Source organism: Microcaecilia unicolor, chromosome 7 (genome assembly GCF_901765095.1).
Source record: "Microcaecilia unicolor chromosome 7, aMicUni1.1, whole genome shotgun sequence".
NCBI classification, from domain to species: domain Eukaryota; kingdom Metazoa; phylum Chordata; class Amphibia; order Gymnophiona; family Siphonopidae; genus Microcaecilia; species Microcaecilia unicolor.
The window spans coordinates 220,874,833-220,893,777 of record NC_044037.1 but is presented as its reverse complement, the minus strand read 5'-3'; the positions used below and the strand labels follow the sequence as shown (position 1 = coordinate 220,893,777).

The window sequence follows — 18,945 nt, the reverse complement described above, 5'->3', positions numbered from 1 at the left end:
ACCACTAGCCATTGACTTAGCGGTAAGGTCTCATGCGGTAACCGTGCGGTAATCAATTACACGCAAAGAATGACAATTACCGCCTGGTTTTTGCCATGTACCATAAAATAAAAATAATTTTACAGCATGCGTAGCAGACGCGCGTCAAAAATGAAATTATCACAAGGGCCATGCGGTAGCCGGGCGGTAACTCAAAACTGACGTACGTTGGGTGCACATAGGCGCCTACGCGGCTTAGTAAAAGGGCCCCACAGTTTCCTGTGTTGTTTATAGAAGTTTTCTTTTTTTTCCGTTATTGATTAGGATTTATTTACTGCCTTTTTGAAGGAATTCACTGAGGGGCCCTTTTACAAAGGTGCAGGAGGGCCTATGCGCATATAGCATACGCCAAATCGGCGCTATCATCTGGCTAGTGTGTGAACCAGGTGGTAATTTTGAATTTAGTGTGTGCTGAATCCTGTGGTAGAAAATAATTTTCTATTTTCTACTATGGGCCACTTATTGGCAGTAAACAACAGTTGGTGCATGCTGCATGTTTACCATGTGTATGTAGCGCGTGAGACCTTACTGCTACATTAATGGGTGGTGGTAAGGTCTCAGGTGAAAAATGGACGGGCACTGGTTTCAATTTTAACACACAGCCATTTTCTGGCCCCTTTAAAAAGGCCCTTTTTCCTAGATGCCCAAAAGATGACCTCGCACTACTGCAGGCCAATTTTTAACGCGACTTAGTAACAGAACCCCTCAAGGCAATGTACAGCAAGAATAAGTCAAACATAAGCAATAGACAATTAAGAAAAAATATTCAAATAACAATACAAAGTTTGGCATAGTATTACAATGTCAATACAATATGCAATAAAGGCCTTGTTTACTAAGGTGCATTAGCGTTTTTAACATGCCTACAATTATCACGCACGCTAACCCTGTAGGCGCCTATAGGGATATTATAGGTGCATATATGATTAACATGCATACATGTTTAACAAACGTTTAAAACGCTACCGTGCCAATAACACGGCTTAGTAAACAGTGCCTTAAAACTTTTTAATGTGGATGGTATGCACTATTTCACAGTGATGCACACTAGTTTACAATTGTGAGCACTATTCAAAATAACACTTACTACTGCAACATAGTGTGCACTATTGCAAAATATTGCATCCTTCTGCTCAAATAATGTGAACTACTGCAAAATAGAATGCTTTATTGACAATACAGAAAACAACCAAAATTTCAGATATTTTCCTGTTGCTTCAGGTTAAAAATGACATGAAAAAAAACATAATGTCAGTAACATTTCCTATGTTATTTCAAATAAATGCAAATCCCTAGTTCTAAACCATTTTAGTTTGAATAATAAATATACACTAAAATTTAGACGACAATTTTTTAAAAAGTTTACATGGGATGCAAATGCAAAAGGTGAAGTTATATGTATAGACGGATTGAACACTAGAAGCAATTTTGGAAAAGAAGACATTGTGAAGGTATCAGATTTTAACTATCTGCATGTAAAAAAAACAACAAAAAACGAGGATTTGTGCTATGTCATTTATAATCCCAGTACATGGGTATGTCATCAAACGTGCATGCACATTTTTGCACCTGCTATCTAAGACACCTAAAGAAAGGCTAATTTATCCTGTGTGACTTGGTGTTTACATTAGTGATTTACCCTGGAGAGTTGTTTGCAAGTTCTTGGTAAGTACATATCAGTCTCTGTACTTCTTTTTCTTCTCAGTCATCATGAGATGAAAATGCTATTTTATTTTCTTTGCTCTGATCAATTTCAGTCTCTCTTTTCCTTGTTTATATGTCTGCTTACTCGTGGTCTATGTGTCTCTGTCTCTTTGCTCTGATCAATATCAGTCTTTCTTCTCTGTTTATCTGCCTGTTTACTCACAGGCTATGGTGTCTGTGTCTATGTCTGTTATTTTTCTCTGTCTGCCATCTCTTCCTGTATGTGTTTCTGTGTGGGTGTGGCTGGGACTCTCTGAGCCTCCTGCAGAAGATTAAAGGCCCAGACCCAGCTCTTGGATTTGTCAGAAGAGCAATGAGGGATAAGGTTTGATAAGGAGACCACCATCTATGCCAGGAATTACAAGGAAACCTGTACCCTTCTACTATCAGGGCACATGCCATTACAGTGCACCTGAAGGTCACCACAGTCCTCACCTTCTAAATACAGTAAGCATCCAGCCCATTCTGGCAGCCACAGCAAACAACATAGGCCAGTGAGCCAGTTCACTCTAGATTATTCACCTTCGGAGTGCTTCTCCAGGAGAACTAACCGATATAGTTCTCCAGTGACAGCCAGGATCATGCAGCCACACTTCTGGTGATATCCACCAACAGCAACTAAGATGGAACTGTCCTCTCTAGTCTAGAAGTTTCTCTTAAGTTCTAGTGTGCATGTGCTAGGTTTCCCACTCTAATTGTTGCATCTGATCCCCCTTCAGTCTTCTTTTTTTTTCCTGTGGGACAAGCCAAATATATCAGACCTCATTCCATAACAAGTAAAAAAAATGACAAAACCCAGAACCCCCCCTCCCCCCCCCCCCCACCCCCCGTGAACAAGTGCCAACCCAGTGGGTATTACGGAAGTACTAGAGGGATGCCTGGCAGCAAGCATGAAGTATGCTCTCAGCCTGAAGGGCTCAGAATGAAAGGTGTACAAAAAAAACAGAAGAAAACTATCTTCGCAAAAAAACAACAATAGAAAAAACAGCGAAGATGACTCTAAAAAATGAGGAAAACAAAAATGATGAAAAATGAAGATGGTACTCCGATGGTGAAGATTAAAAAAATATTTATTAATCATAAAAGCTGTGTTTCGGCCAGCAAGGCCTGCATCAGGAGTCTTCTCACCACATCGGTTATCTTTCCCTGTTTTTACATCGGATGTATTAAATCTTACTAAAGTATAGGACAGAGTTTATGAGAGGATTGTATTGAATGCGTCTGTAAAAGCAGGTCTACGGTTATTGTAGCCTCTCTGGTTTATAATGTTTTAAGCATTTTCTAACAAATAACCAAGACCATCCAGAAAAGCATTAGTGTTCAAAAGCCAACTGAAAAAAGTAAGCAAATCACATGTGAAATGTGATTTTCGCATGTGCACTAAACTGCATGATGAAAACACACTAACTGTCGAGACTGCCGATGACGCAGGTGCACTTAATATCTCCTCAAGAGGAGGTATTGTCTACAACCATGGTAATGTGAGCAGGTACAGAGGCCCCATAATTAGTAAGTAAAATGCACCCAATCCTCCTTGCATCAATCCCCCCTCCTCCCACCTCCTGAAGCACATTAGCATGCCTCCTCTCTCTCCAGCCCTGTCACATCAAAAAGACCTCCCCTCCACAGCTAGTTGACCCTCCCTTTCACCCCCACCCCCTCAGGGCTGGTGCTAGACAAGATGGGGCCTAGGACAGATGCTATGAAGGGGGTCCCAAAGCTTGCTTGCAGATTGTCTCTCTTTCAACTTCAGGCAGGTTTTGGGCCCCCAGTGACATGGGGGCCCAGGTCAATTGCCCTGTTTACCCACCTCTAATGCCGGCCCTGCCCCTCCCACCCCCAACAACCCCCTGGTGTGAAGAAGCAATCTCCTCTTACTCCTACTCTCTCCAGCCCCATGATGACTGTGACCTCTAGAGATTGACCCCTAGCAGTAGTATGGAAGACTATCTGCCAAATTATGGCAACTGACTATTTTAACACTCAGACATGAATTAATTTAGCAATATGCCTGGAATGTAGCTATACTTCTAAAATTAAATGTTTTCCCCTTAATTCTCTTGTTAATTTCCATTTTAACAAAGGTAACTTGAAGTCATTTTACCAAGCCACACTATAAAGTGGCTGGCGCTGGTGTCAGTGCATGCGTTTTCAGTGCACTGCGACCACTTTTAATGTGGCAGTAAAATGGCCACCTCACCATACTTTTTTAGCAATGGCCACGCACTGATTTCCCCATTAGTGCATGGCCATTACCGCGGTAGCCCTTACCATCACCTCTTTAGGAGATGTAAGGGTTCTCATTCTGCTCCCATGCTAATTGAGTAGCGCATACTAATGTGCCTGCGCTACCCAATTAGTGCAGACATGCCTACTCTCCGTCCATAGACATGCCTTCCACACTAGAAAATTAATATTTTCCAGGTGGGATTAGTGTGTGCTGAGCAGAAAACTACTGCGGGACACCTTAGTGCATCCCACAGTAGTGCCCTTTTAGCAAGCAGTAGGCCTACTACACCCTAGTCAAAGGGGCCCTTAGTGTTTGCTAATTTGTGGTATTCACCTATCACAGTTTAGGAATACCACGTTAAAATATGTGTGGTTAACAAAAAGTGCAATACCTAACAAAACAAGGAAGGTTCCCCATGAAGAAAAGTACCGTTCACAGAAGTAGGGAAGGGATGTAGGACAACCAATCCAGACAGGACTCCAGAGGTAGATGGGTACAATGGACTTGACACAGTCCCATGTTCTGGTAATGATGTGCTTGCTTCAGGAGTCAGAGTATCTAAATATATATATAAAATACATAAAAATGGATGCATGATGTAAAATAATGTAAACATTCTTCCAAAAAAAATTTTTTTAAAGAAAAAGACACACATAATACTGTAATGATACATGCAAAAAAAGTGTCATGAAGTGACATATAGGAAGTATTTAAATGCACAGTTCATAAACAGTGATTCCACTACAATGTAAAATACGTGAACACTTTTGTTATTTAGAATGTAACATGCAAGGTGAATAGTTATAATTAATACAAAGTTTCATTTCAAATAGATGTGCAAGTGATAAAAATATATTTAAAAAAATATGTTTGTTTGTTTGTGTGTGTGTGTGTGTCTGTGTGTGCGCATGTCTCAAATGTGAATAAACCTATCTCAAAGGGTCACTTAGCAGATATGAATCTGAAAAAAAAAAGGAACAATGAGAAAAACACCACAAAAAAGTGGTTACTAATACAAAAGAAAAAATAAAAAGAACTAACATGATCCCGCGAGTGAGGGATAGGGGTAGGCCTCTACAATAGCACAACTGGACAAAGGTATAACACTGAAAATAGTACTTTATTAATGGAAAACCTGAGGCCTGTTATGTCACAAGGCCAGGAACACAGGGTGAAAAGTTTCTTTGGTTTAACGAATACAGTCTTATTCAGGGCCTGTGGCTGACAGGGTCCAAATACAGTCTGAGACTGTTGGCTGCCACTCACCAAACACAACCTGTTAACTCTTCTCTTTCTGAATTCCAGGTCTTCGGGGCAAGGCTTACAAGCCTCAAGTCAAAAGTGGCTTACCTCGGCCAAATCAGTCACAAGACAAAAGTTCTAGAGGTATGTGGTGTAGGGTTACCATATTTGGTCCCCCCAAAAAGAGGATACATGCCCTGCCCCCACCACACCCACCCTGCTACCTTTCACACCCACCCCACCCCACATCACATATCACTCCACCCCTTCCACCACCACCACCCCCTGTCACACCCCCCCCCCTAAGGGTGTCCTCCCCTCCCTTTACTCTACTGCCCTGGTGGTCTAGTGACCTCATCGGGGCAGGAAAGAGTCCCCTCTTTCCTGCCCGAAACGCTGCCCTGCATCCTGTTCTCCTTGCAATACTGAGTGCTGACGGTCCTGCTGCCGATTCAAAATGGCCACTGAGAGTTGAAGCAGCCTCGCGAGACTTCAGCTCTCGGTGGCCATTTTGAATCGGTGGCAGGACCATCAGCACTCAGCATTGCAAGGAGAACAGGATGCACGGCAGCGCTCCGTGCAGGAAAGAGGGGACTCTTTCCTGCCCCAAAGAGGTCACTAGACCACCAGGGCAGTAGAGTAAGTAAGGGGAAGGGAGGCTAGGATAGGACACCATTAGGCCTGCCCGCCAGCCTGCCCATTTGTCCTGAAATCTAGACAAATGGGCAGGCTGGCAAAACCCACCCGGTTGCCCTGCCATGTCCTCAAAAAGAGGACATGTCCGGGTAAAACCGGACATATGGTAACCCTAATGTTGTGGGGCTTCAACTCTTCCTTCTCTGGGCCTCCTTAACCCCAGTCTGGCCCTACCTTTATACTTCCTCTCTCTGTACCTTCAGTTCCACCTCTCCCATCTCACTTTTCCTCCCCGGGCGGGACTAATGGGTTTAAGATGGCTCAGGCTATCTGAGGGACTATCCATAAAGGTAAGGTGCAGTATTCCGTATACCCTCTCACAAACCTATATAGACAAATAAACATCTTTTTACAGAAAAGATATGGCAAAGAGCCACTAGTACTGAAAAATCCAAATGAAATGGTTACCATTTATCAAAGAAATAAAGTGCCACAAAAACAAAGAATGAAATGGAGACCTCAGACAACATTACAAACGTCACCATGCAAAAAAAACTATATCAAAAATGAAGAGCCACTGAATCCAGGAGAAACTAATTGATTTTCATGATGATTCATGCAATAGTAGCATTGCTTCACACAAATTCTTTTAAGTAAAAAACAAAGCATTCGCACGGACTTAGCGAACAGATATATTAGTGGCACAAAACACTATGGAATAAAGAAATATGTATTCTAATATTATCATAGCAAAGGCACATTTAGCTATAAATGTAAATTGCATATGAAGAAAGACCTCTGCCACCAGAAGATTGCATATTAAGATGATACTATGTGGTGTGTAAAACCAAGGGGTCCTTTTGCTAAGCTGTAGTAAAAGGGGGCCTATGCTAGCGTCAGCATGTGTTTTTGGCACATGCTGAGGCCATCTTTTACTGCAGCGGGTAAAAGGTTGTTTTTTTTCTGAAAAAGAAATGGCCATGCAGTAAGTGAACCACTTGCCGTGCGGCCATTTCAGGGGAGAGCACTTACCACCACTCATTGAGGTGGCAGTAAGGGCTCCTGCACTAGCCTGGTGGTAACCGGGCAACACGTGGTGTTGCCCGATTACTGTCAGGTAAGCACCAGCGCTACAAAAATAGAAAATATTTTTGTAGCACCAGAAATGGTGCGCACTGAAGGTGGGAACTACCACTGGGCTTCTGCAGTAATTCCAGAATGGCACACGGCAAGCCTCTTGCCGTACGCCAACCCTTTAGTAAAAGGGCCCCCAAATATGCTATTATTCTTAAAAAGCTAAACATATTGTTTGTATAATTGGTTTCAATTTTATTAATAAAGAAATATTGAACTTAAAAAAAAACTAAAAACAAAAGTGCTACAGCACGCAGTTTAGTACATAGACTTCTATGAATGCATTATAGTAATGCTTTTAGTTCCTACTTTGAGAACTTCATAGATAAGGATTGTTATTTTCTTAAATTTTCTGCACTATTTTCCTCTCTACTTTGTTTTTGGGATAAGTTCATGTACCTGTTTTACTTGTCTGAAAACAGATCATATACAGGACAATTCTATAAATGGGCACCACTTGCACACATCATTGATGCCAATAATCAGCAGTGACACATGTATGTGTATTAACCCCCTAATTCTATAAAATTTGTCACACGCAATTTAATTGAATAACGAGTGAATTAGTTCCAATAAGTAGCTTGTTAACAAGCAATTATTGGCACTAATTAGATTTAATTGAAATTATACATGTGTGAATTTAGGAGCAGGATCTGTGCCTAAATTTCATATGTCAGTTCAAAAAGGGGATGCAGAAATGGAAGGGTCATGGGCGGAATGGGGGTATTCCTAACATTTACAAGTGTTGTTATAGAATGAGGGAGGATACGTGCCTACATTTGTACCACGTTTCAGTTGGTGCAAATGACCATGCCTAAAGTGAGGTGTGATTCCTGGACCTAAGTCCTATTCTATAAACCACACCTAACTTTAAGCCTGGTTTATAGAATAGCGCTTTGTTTTGGTGCTGATTTTTTCAGTGCCATATATAGATTTCATCCCTAAGTGCTATTCTATAGGGTAGCACCTAGGTGTTATAGCATGTAACTGCAAGTATCAGCCTGCCTGTCTGACATTGCTGCCTGGATGTCTCAGCGTCATCTGAAACTAAACATGACCAAGACTGAGCTTCTCATCTTTCTCCCTAAACCAACCTCTCCTCCTCCCCCATTCTCTATTTCTGTGGATAACACTCTCATCCTTCCTGTCTCATCAGCTCGTAACCTTGGGGTCATCTTCGACTCCTCCCTCTCCTTCTCTGCACATATTCAGCAGACTGCTAAAAATCTGTTGTTTCTTTCTCTATAATATCAGCAAAATTCGCCCTTTCCTTTCTGAGCACACTACCAGAACCCTCATCCACACTCTTATCACCTCTCACTTAGACTATTGAAACTTGTTTCTCACAGGCCTCCCACTTAGGCAGCACTCTCCTCTTCAATCAGTTCAAAATTCTGCTGCACAACTAATATTCCGCCAGTGTCGTTATGCTTATATTAGCCCTCTCCTCGTCACTTCACTGGCTTCCTATCCGTTTCCGCATACAGTTCAAACTCCTCTTATTGACCTATAAGTACATTCACTCTGCAGCTCCTCAGTACCTCTCCACTCTCATCTCTCCCTACATTCCTCCCCGAGAAACTCCATTCACTGGATAAATCACTCTTATCTGCTCCCTTCTCCTCCACTGCTAACTCCAGACTCCGTTCCTTTTTTCTTGCTGCACCATATGCCTGGAATAGACTTCCTGAGCCAGTACGTCAAGCTCCATCTCTGGCTGTCTTCAAATCTAAGCTAAAAGCCCACCTTTTTGATGCTGCTTTTAACTCCTAACCCTTATTCACTTGTTCAGAACCCTTATTCCAGGGGCGTAGCCAGACATCCAATTTTGGGTGGGCCTGGGCCCAAGATGGGTGGGCAGAAGAACTCTGCCCTGTCCCACAAGTGATTTGGTCTCTCTCTCTCTCTCGCCTGTATGCCATATGGTCTCTCAAATATCCCCCCTCCCCTCATACCTTTTAAATAGAAGATTTTCACTGGCAGTGAGAAGCAACTAATACACACTGCTCATGTTGGCCCCCACAGCCTTCCCTGATGCAACTTCCTGTTTCCACATAGGCGGGAATACATCAGATAGAAGGCTGTGGGGCCGGTGCGAACAGTATATATCAGTCGCTGCTCGCTGCAGGCAAAGATCTGCTGTTTACAAGGTACGCAGGAGGGACAGCTGTTGGGAGTTTTCAGCTGGTGGAACTTGGGAATCCCTGCCAGCCATATCATAGGTGTGCTGCTACTGGGTGGGCCTGGGCCCACCCAGGCCCACCCTTGGCTACGCCACTGCCTTATTTTATCATCCTCACTTTAATATTCCCTTATCTCTTGTTTGTCCTGTTTGTCTGTCCTAATTAGATTGTAAGCTCTGTCGAGCAGGGACTGTCTCTTCATGTTCAAGTGTACAGCGCTGCGTACGTCTAGTAGTGCTTTAGAAATGATAAGTAGTAGTAGGAGGAGGAGGAGGAGTAAGGGCAGGTCATGGGCATGTTGTCAAACACATGTACAACCTATAGAATACTATCAATTGCGCATGTCGACTTATAACAGCCATTGACCTGCGTCCCCATTGAGGCACTTAATCTGAGGCACCCAGTTATAGACTTCCCTCCATACTACTTTATGCTTTTAATTCCTCCCAGTTCTGCCCTTGAAGTACTGCAGATTGCTTTGTTTCATAAATGACATGAATCTGATCAAGGACAGGATGCCTATGTTACATTAAAAGCTGACCTACTGTAGATTAAAATATTAATAGCTGCATGTCTTAAAATGATAATTTCAGACTTGCAATCAGCTTTTTCTTAATTAGTTAGAGCCTTTTCCAAGTATGGGGAAGGGGAGATTCTCCAACTCTCTGCCTGAGGTGATAATCCTTATTGAATAGTACCTTAAATAATTAACGGAAGCAGTAATTTATTTCAGATAATCCACAAAAAGAGTTAGCATGCCCTAAGCAGTCTAACAATGTCATTTCATTCATAGTACATATCAAAGATCACTGTTACCATTAAACATTTGATTTTTTTTCCCCAAAGAATATGCCTATAATTATGGAGCAGATTTGCTTGTGGTTTTCCCTTTGGTTAGACTTATGCACCCACAACTGATCAGCACACCCATGTATTGCTATGTTATGCTGTGCTATTTGATTTTTGTATTCCGCTAAATTTTATTAAAATTCTAAGCGGATAACAATACGATTAGTCCTGCATTCCAGGAGAATTTCCTTTACATGGTTTTGCATTGTATTTTGAAAAACTAAAAAACTCCCAAATTAATGCTCTGTGCATTAGAAGAGTCTTTCCATTATCACATGGAATTGGCAGACCCAGTTGTCTTTTATATTGCTTTATGTGTAAGAGTGATGGTTCATTCTGCTTCCTTAATAGGTTAGGCAGCAACAAGCTTGACAAAAATAAAATTGGATCTAACAGAATGTGACTGCTATAACAAATGGTCAGAGACAACTTTGGGGACACAACTTCTGTTTGCTAAAACCAGTCTTTTTTCCAGGAAGATTAGTCCACTATTTAGAATTTTCACCATCTTTCTGTACAGCTCGGAGAGAATGATATCTAAAACTTAAATTATCCATCGGTTAAGAAAATAAGAAAAAAAATCCTATTTGGAATTATCCTTCTTGTATCAGAGCATAAAAATTTGGAATAGTCTACTTTTAAGGATTCATAAGAGTCAGACATATTCACTATTTCGAAGATCTCTAAAAACTTACTTATTTCAGGTTAAAATGTCACTATATTTGTGATTAGGAATACTGATGTAATAAACAGCCCACATCAGTAGAAAGAAAAAGCAATAAATTAAGAAAATCAAAAAATTGGGAGATTTTAGTGACTGTGCCCCTTTTTATTGCCTATAAGTTTGGTTTTGGATATTATATAAAATCAAACTCTCAAATTGAAATGAAAAGACAACATAAATCTCAATGCTGTGACTTCTAAATATTCTTTGAAGAAACTTATGGTGCACAAAGAAATGTGGTAATCATACAAGTCCACACAAATTCCAAGGAATAAAGGTCAGCAAGTGTAAGTGATATTTTTCTCTAGGTTTTTTTTTAATTAAACTAATGAAATAGTTGTGTAACTAGTTTTTGAGAGCTTCTTTTCCAAGGTCAGTGCAAATGATCTCAGGATGATGATATCTGAATATACATGATGTGTGATGAAGTCCAGACTACAAATTGATTGTATATTCAGATATCATCCTCTTTAAATCATTCTGTACTGACCTGAGGACAGGAGTCTAGAGAGGTCATTGTAATAACATCTACTTGTGTAGCTTTCATACATGTCTAAATGGTAATTTTAGAAAGCTGTTTACATGTGGAAAACTCTGGGATACAGAGAATTCAAGGGGGTGTGGTATGGGCATGTATTGATTGAAGGATCCAAGTGATATAGAAAACAGTTTTGCCTGAAAAACACTGAAGTTTTGGTCATGCCTTCAGACAGCTTTATAGCGAAACTTTGGCCACAGTCAGTGTGATTTATAAACGTGGAAGAACACTCCATATTTTGGAAGTCAAGTCATTAGACTCTTTCTTGTTTTTTTTTGTCACGTTTAAGTATTGATCCAGAAATTGTATGCAAGTGAAGTTTTAACAATTGTTTTGAAAGGGTTTTTAATGCCAGTGATGAGAGGTTATCCTGATAAAGTCCTTTTCACCCTGTAAGCTTGTACAACGGGTGGAGGTGAGGGTACTGAGGCTTTTTCCCTTTGAAGATTTTTTTGTACTGCAGGAGTATTATTTGAAGTTTGGAAAATACTTTAGGCTCATCAAATGAGAGATCATTTTTGAAAATTAATGTTGTATTTAACTCTTTCATCCTCTTTATTATTGAACATGTTTTGATTAAGCCAAAATTTTATGTATGCATTCCCCATCAAACAATAAGAAGATATGTTGTAGAGGAACCAACACGGCATTGGAGTGAGACGCTGCTAAGGAGCTCTCTGATTGTGTTCCTTTTTTATTCTCATTAGAATTGCTTTAATGCCAAAGTGGAAAGAAAAATAGAGGGTTTTTCCCCATCCCCAATTCAACCTTCCACAGATTTATTTTATTTATTTATTTATTTATTTATTAGGATTTATTTACCGCCTTTTTGAAGGAATTCACTCAAGGCGGTGTTCAGTAAGAATAGATAAAACATGAGCATTCCCGGCAATCCAGATTCAGGAATGACCACAGTACTGAGACCATTCTTGTGAGCCTACTTAGTGATTTCCATGCAGCACTCAACAAATGTAACATCGCCTTGTTGGTTTCTTTGGATAAAACCGCGGCATTTGATGTGGTCGATCACTCTTTATTTCTTCATTGACTCCATGAAATTCGTATTAGAGCGCCCAGATGCCATTATACAAGAGGTGCTTCCAACGCAGTATTAGGGTGCCTGCAAAGAAGTGGCCACTTATAGAATTGCCACCATAATATTATAGGTATAATAGTGCAAAATCCTTTCTGAAAAGCACTTATAATTTTGGCACAGCACCAAACATATTGAACTCTATTACGTTTGACTCAGACATTGGAAATCCAAGTATAACAGGCCGTCTGTGAGAACCACACAACTTATACATGTAGGACCAGATTCTGGAAATGGTGTCTAAAATCTAGATGCATCCAATTAATGCACCTAGTGATATTCTATATAACGTGCCTAAAGTTAGGTGTGGTGTAGAGAATAGAGCATAAGACTAGGGAATGCACCTACATTTAGGCACGGCCATTTATGCCACTGAAAACCTGGTGTAAATACCTTTGCCTAAATGTATACATGTTTCTCTAAATTCTATTACAATATGCATAAATTTGAGCAATGCCCCAAACACACCCACGCTCCTCCCATGACCGCTCCCCCTTTTTAGCAACGCATGCTGGAATTTACATGCACCTCTTTTTAGAATATACCTAAAAAGAAGCATGCATAAATTCTAATTATTGCCTTTTAGTGATGATAATTGGTTGTTATTAGCCAATTACCATCACTGATTTGCTCGTTACTCAATTTAACATGTGCTACTTGGAGAAAACATTTCTTCACTCAATATCTAGTTAAACTCTGGAATTCGTTGACAGAGAATATAGTAAAAGCAGTTAGCTTAGCAGGGTTTAAAAAAGGTTTGGCTAGCTTCCTAAAAGAAAAGTCTATAAGCCGTTATTAAAATGGACTTGGGGAAACTCCACTGCTTATTTCTAGGATAAGCAGCATAAAATGTATTGTACTGTTTTGGAACCTTGCCAGGTACTTGTAACCTAGATTGGCCACTGTTGGAAACTGGATGCTGGGCTTGATGAACCTTTGAACTGTCCCAGTATGGCAATACTTATGTATCGCTGCACCATATATAGAATCCGGCCTGTAGTGCCAATATTTGAGCTCTTATATCTTACATGAAAGGCAATTCTATAACTGGGTGTGTGTAGTTACATGCACCCTGTGCGCATAAATGTACAGAAAAGTAGCACTTACATGCTCTTCTATAATGGTGCACAAAAGTGCTTTAGTGCATAACTGCAAGAGGGGCACACACATGGGTGGAGCGTCAGAGGGGCATGGGCAGGGCATCCACTTGCATCTGCAACTTACAGGATACTGTGTTACACACAATGACAGTCACACTTAGGGCACCCATGTATGCTTGCCATGGGCCTATGTAACTGGTTGCACCTACATTTAGGTGAACCAATGTGGTTTTATGCTGATATTTTATAAAGGAATCTGGGCACTCAGATGCCATTATAGAATAGGTGCTTCCCATGCAGTATTGGGGTATCCAGAAGAGGGCACCCTGTTATAGAGTTGCATCCATAAAAGGTAATTCTATAACAGTGTGCCTATATTTAGGTGCCAAGAACATACCTATTTGGAACCCATTCTATAAAGAAAAGTATACATCTACTAAGTCAATTGTGCACCTACATTTTTAGTGTGAGCTGATATAAATGCTCACATCCTAAGTTGCAAAAGTATGCACATAGATTATAGTACTTTATAATCCATCCTCACCCGTGCTCTGCCCAAATCTGCCCATGTGAATGTCCACCTGCAAAGCAAGCACTATCAAATTTTGGTGTGTACTTACAAAATAGCGTGTAGTTGGAAAACTGCTCATTTACATGCAAATGTGTTCACTTACATGCAAAAATGACCAGAATAGAAGCATGTACACATGTACTCACCACTTAAATCTAGGCAGCTCCCTATTAAATTACCCTCTGTAGTGCTGCTGAATACAGGAATTGTTTTAAACATTTGTATTTGATGTTTCCAATTGTTCCCAAGATGTGTTACTGAAAATTGACTTCTAAATATATAGTTTTGTAAAATGGCCCCACTATACATATAAATACAGGAAGGCTCTTCATTTAGTAGAGCCTTTTGTAAAATACAGGGGGAATCAAACAAATTCTGATCTGGGCGTCTCAATTCCGATCTCAACAATCTATCTAAAAATTACCTTTATCTTCCAAAAGCTTGTAGCAAATGTACTGTCAGTGGAACAAATCCATTAATGAATAGTACCTGCAACACCATTGCAACAGTTCTCTGTATATGTATTTTGCCTTCAAAAGAACCATCATTTTTCATAAAACAAAATACATAATCCTTTTTGTTTTTGCACAATAACAGGGTGTTTTGTACTTCCTTGTTGTGTTGGAGTGATCTATAGCATAATGCACATGTTATTTTTGTTACATTTGTACCCTGCGCTTTCCCACTCGTGGCAGGCTCAATGCGGTGGGCAATGGAGGGTTAAGTGACTTGCCCAGAGTCACAAGGAGCTGCCTGTGTTGGAAATTGAACTCAGTTCCTCAGGACCAAAGTCCACCACCCTAACCACTAGGCCACTCCTCCACTCATATAATAGAACATATAATATTTATACACCAAAAGAATCATTTTTCAAGCTTTCTATCATTTTTACGTGGTCAATTAGATGTTTTTTATGATTCTAGTATACATAATAGCATTTGTAGAAAACAAATTCTATGAGATGGTGCCAGGGGCCCTGAGTCACCATTAGAGGTAGTTAGAATTACCACAAAAATATTTAGCTATGTTGCAGTGGATTCTTTAAAGTAAATAACTGTGGCCAATAAAAGTTCAGCCTATAAAGGGTTCCATCTTCCAGTAGTTTTCCGCACTGAGAATTACTACCAGCATAATCATGGCTCCCTGCACACTAATATTTCCTCTGATACAGTATGATCAATGTTGTGGAAAAACATTTATTATATTTCTTCTAGCTACTTAAAGGCATTACTGAATTATGGGTATCGCAAAATGAATCCACTGTGCATTTTTTCTTTATGTGACGTTTTTACAATCTTCATTTTCTGCTTTGCAGCCCCCTGAGCTCCAGCGATCGTACTCTGCACCCTCTTATGACTGCCGCAGGGGTAGCTTCCTCCTGCTTTATTGCATCTGGAATGCGCTGCACACGGTAACATTCACTGTCATTTCATTCCGGGATGAACTCTTATTTAAAAAAAGAAGTTGTGAGGGAAATGGAACAATCCATGTTTTAATAACAGTTCTTAATCTGCTGAAGTAGCAAAGGTTAAAGGGTCCAACCTGAAAAAAGAGCTGGTCTTCTATAGAACCCTTGTGACAGAGGCTGATGGAAATGAAATTGATATATATCAGTCAGACAGCGCCTGGCATACTGTCTAGTATTGAATAGACAGGGAAATGAAGTAAATGTGGGATAACCTAATCCCAACATAGCATATCAGTTATAATGCCCAACAAAGCAAATCATTTCATTCTCTTTTTCAATGCTCTTCTACCTCATATTTTGCTGTAGATATTGTGGGAGAGGGTGTGCGTAGAACGGCCCACCTTTATAATCATATTGAATGGAATTTCCACTAGAGCAGTAAAATGTTTAAATAAATAAACACTAACTTGTAAACTGCTGAAATACAGACTTTTGTTCTAGTTTTGCACTTGAAACAAGTGAAAACCTCATGGGCATGAAACTGCCATGCTCGCACTAATTCGCTTCAGGAAATCTTTCAAATGATTGTGATGCAGTCTCTTGTGCTGGTGGGGAATTTATCCTCTTCCTCATCCCTACAGCCTGAGTTTGCACCTCATCCTCTCCCCCAAATCTTTCTTCTCTTTATTGCTACAGGATTTGTAACAAACTCAGAATATCTAATAGGAGCACAGCCTGATAATGAGGTGCATTTAGTAATTTTTAAAACCAGAACCTGTGATTTATGGCCTAAATCTAAAGTCAACTTTATTACAAAAATGACTTCACCTATAATACCCTTATTCAGCACTCTCTTGAGAGCGGTGTAGTTGAGCAGCACAGTAATATAGCTGCTGGCCACAAATAATTCAGGTCCTCTCTTCCCTCCCCCCCTCTCAACGTTCCCTCCTTCACCTGCTTGCCAGAGGTAGCATTATAAATACTGTGAGTTCTTCTTATGGGACTTGCTGATGCCAGCTATTCATCACATAGCATGATCCAGTATGGGGAAGTTCCTATATTTCTATCATTTTTCTTTTCAATCCCAAGAGAGGAACTAGTTTCTAGTGACCCCCTTGAAATCCGGAAACACACTAATTACCACAGTTCCAATGTTGCAATGGATAGTGCTAGGTAAGAGACAGTCTCCAGAGTCCAACAGCATTATCCAGCTAGTCCGGTCTTATTAAACTACTGTGTCACCTTCCAGCAATTGTCTGTAATTTACATCTCTTAGAAGATTGTGTATCCATTTGCATTAAAATAGGGTTTCTGTCATGAAACTGTCGTACTATGAACCTTCTTTAAGACAAATTAGGAAATCTCTAAATATCATGCCGAAACTACAGTTCTGCTTTGCTAAGACTATTGATAACATGGTTGATAACAAGCTATCTGTGATAGGTTCCCTAGCAGATAGCCATAATGCAGCGACAGTATTTCATTAGGTAAAGCAGAGTGCAGGGCTATAAGAGATAGGATGGTTTCTGGATATCCCATAATGGTGATTGCTAATATCTGACAGCCAATAGTACTGTTCAGAACATTTAGGGCTAGATTTACTGAAGTGCTCTCCATGGTTAGCATGCTCTAATACCGTTATCATGCATTATTAGTAAATAACAAACAACCAACAGAAGAGGCGATGATCCGCAAGCCAGCGCAGCAGCAGAAATAGAAGCAGACCAAAGAAACTGAAGTGCTGAGCAATTTTATTGAGACAGACACCCAACGTGGCTACATTTTGCTGTCAACAATGGTGGTGAATCTGCTCTTTTGAACAAGAAGTGCTGCACTGCTTTTTTTTTTTTTACTAGTTTTAGCTACTAGGGGAATGCTGGTTGTTCCATTCCCAATAGTTTTTAACCCCTGATGCAACGATAGGGCAAAATGTGGCCACATTGGGTGTCTGTCTCAATAAAATTGCTCAGCAGATTTATTAGTAGATAAGCCCCATTGCATAAAATGGGACTTGTGGCAAATAATGCATATAATGGGGGTTATTTTAGAAACCCCAGTTATGACTTCCATGTGGAAATATCAGCATTTATAGGTGTATATCACACACAAATGTAAGCCTCTTTTTACACATGGAGGTTTAAACTATGCAGGTCAGGGTTGTCCAACCTCGGTCCTCGAGGACCTCAATCTGTTCAGGTGTTCAAGATTTCCCCAGTGGATATGTGTGAAATCTATTTGCATGCACTGCCTCCATTGTATGCAAATAGATCTCATGCATATTCATTGGGGAAATCCTGAAAACCTGACCTGGTGAGGGCTGAGGTTAGACACCCCTCATGTATATTCATTGGGGGAAATCCTGAAAACCTGGCCTGGTGAGGGCTGAGGTTGGACACCCCTCATGTATATTCATTTGGGAAATCCTGAAAACCTGACCTGGTGAGAGCTGAGGTTGAACACCCCTCATGTATATTCATTGGGGAAATCCTGAAAACCTGACCTGGTAAGGGCTAAGGTTGGACACCCCTCATGTATGTTTATTGGGGAAATCCTGAAAACCTGACCTGGTGAGGGCTGAGGTTGGACACCCTTCATGTAGAGATATTAAGGGGCCTTGGTTTGGGAAAATCCTGAAAATCTGACCTGGTGAGGGCTGAGGTTGGACACCCCTCATGTATATTCATTGGGGAAATCCTGAAAACCTGACCTGGTGAGGGCTGAGGTTGGACACCCCTCATGTAGAGATATTAAGGGGCCTTGGTTTGGGCTGGGCTTAGGTAGGACTAACTCTCCTTTTTTAGCTCCCAACTTGATTACTGTAATATTGTTTATGCAGGTTTACCACAGTCATCGCTGAAAAGGTTACAAACTCTTCAAAATACCGCGATCAGGCTACTATGCTATGCTCATGGCTCAGATCACACTACTCCCCTTTTAAAACAGCACCACTGCTTATCTGTCAATCAACGTATTATCTATAAAATTGCTATTCTAGCATTTAATGCTTTCCAACTTGAGCTTCCCGATTATCTTGCCTGCCTCCCTTACTCTCTCTTGACTTCTTCATTCTTTAAATAACCATTGTATGGTCATTCCTAGTGCCAAAGCAGCTCATTATAAATCTACTAGACACAGTGCATTTTTCTTTCTCACCCCTCACATTTGGAATAACCCCCCCCCCCCCTCCATTCTGAATCTTCCTTTAAAAATTGTAAGTCTTCTTTAAAGATGTAGCTTTTTAAACAGCCATTTCAGGGACCAGACTGATCAACTGTTTTGGATTTCTCAGTAGAAGACCTCCCCCTCTTATCTATCTTGGGGGCCCTTTTACTAAGCCGCGTAGGCACCTATGTGTGCCCAATGTGTGCCAAATTGGAGTTACGACCCGGTTACTGCGTGGCCCTTGCGGTAATTTCAATTTTTCAGTGCATGCGCTACATGCGTCTGAAATGTATCCTTTATGCAAGGATTAAGGGAGTCATTCTCTTTAATCC

The 18,945-nt window shown here is 40.6% G+C and overlaps 1 long non-coding RNA gene across 1 annotated transcript; it reads left to right on the top strand.

The window, feature by feature from the left end:
- The first annotated feature begins 1,128 nt into the window (after positions 1-1,128).
- LOC115474931 lies at positions 1,129-17,733 on the top strand. The gene is made up of 3 exons (XR_003942941.1): positions 1,129-1,140; positions 13,113-13,116; positions 17,657-17,733. It is a non-coding gene; the product is annotated as an uncharacterized LOC115474931 (long non-coding RNA).
- The last annotated feature ends 1,212 nt before the right edge of the window (positions 17,734-18,945 follow it).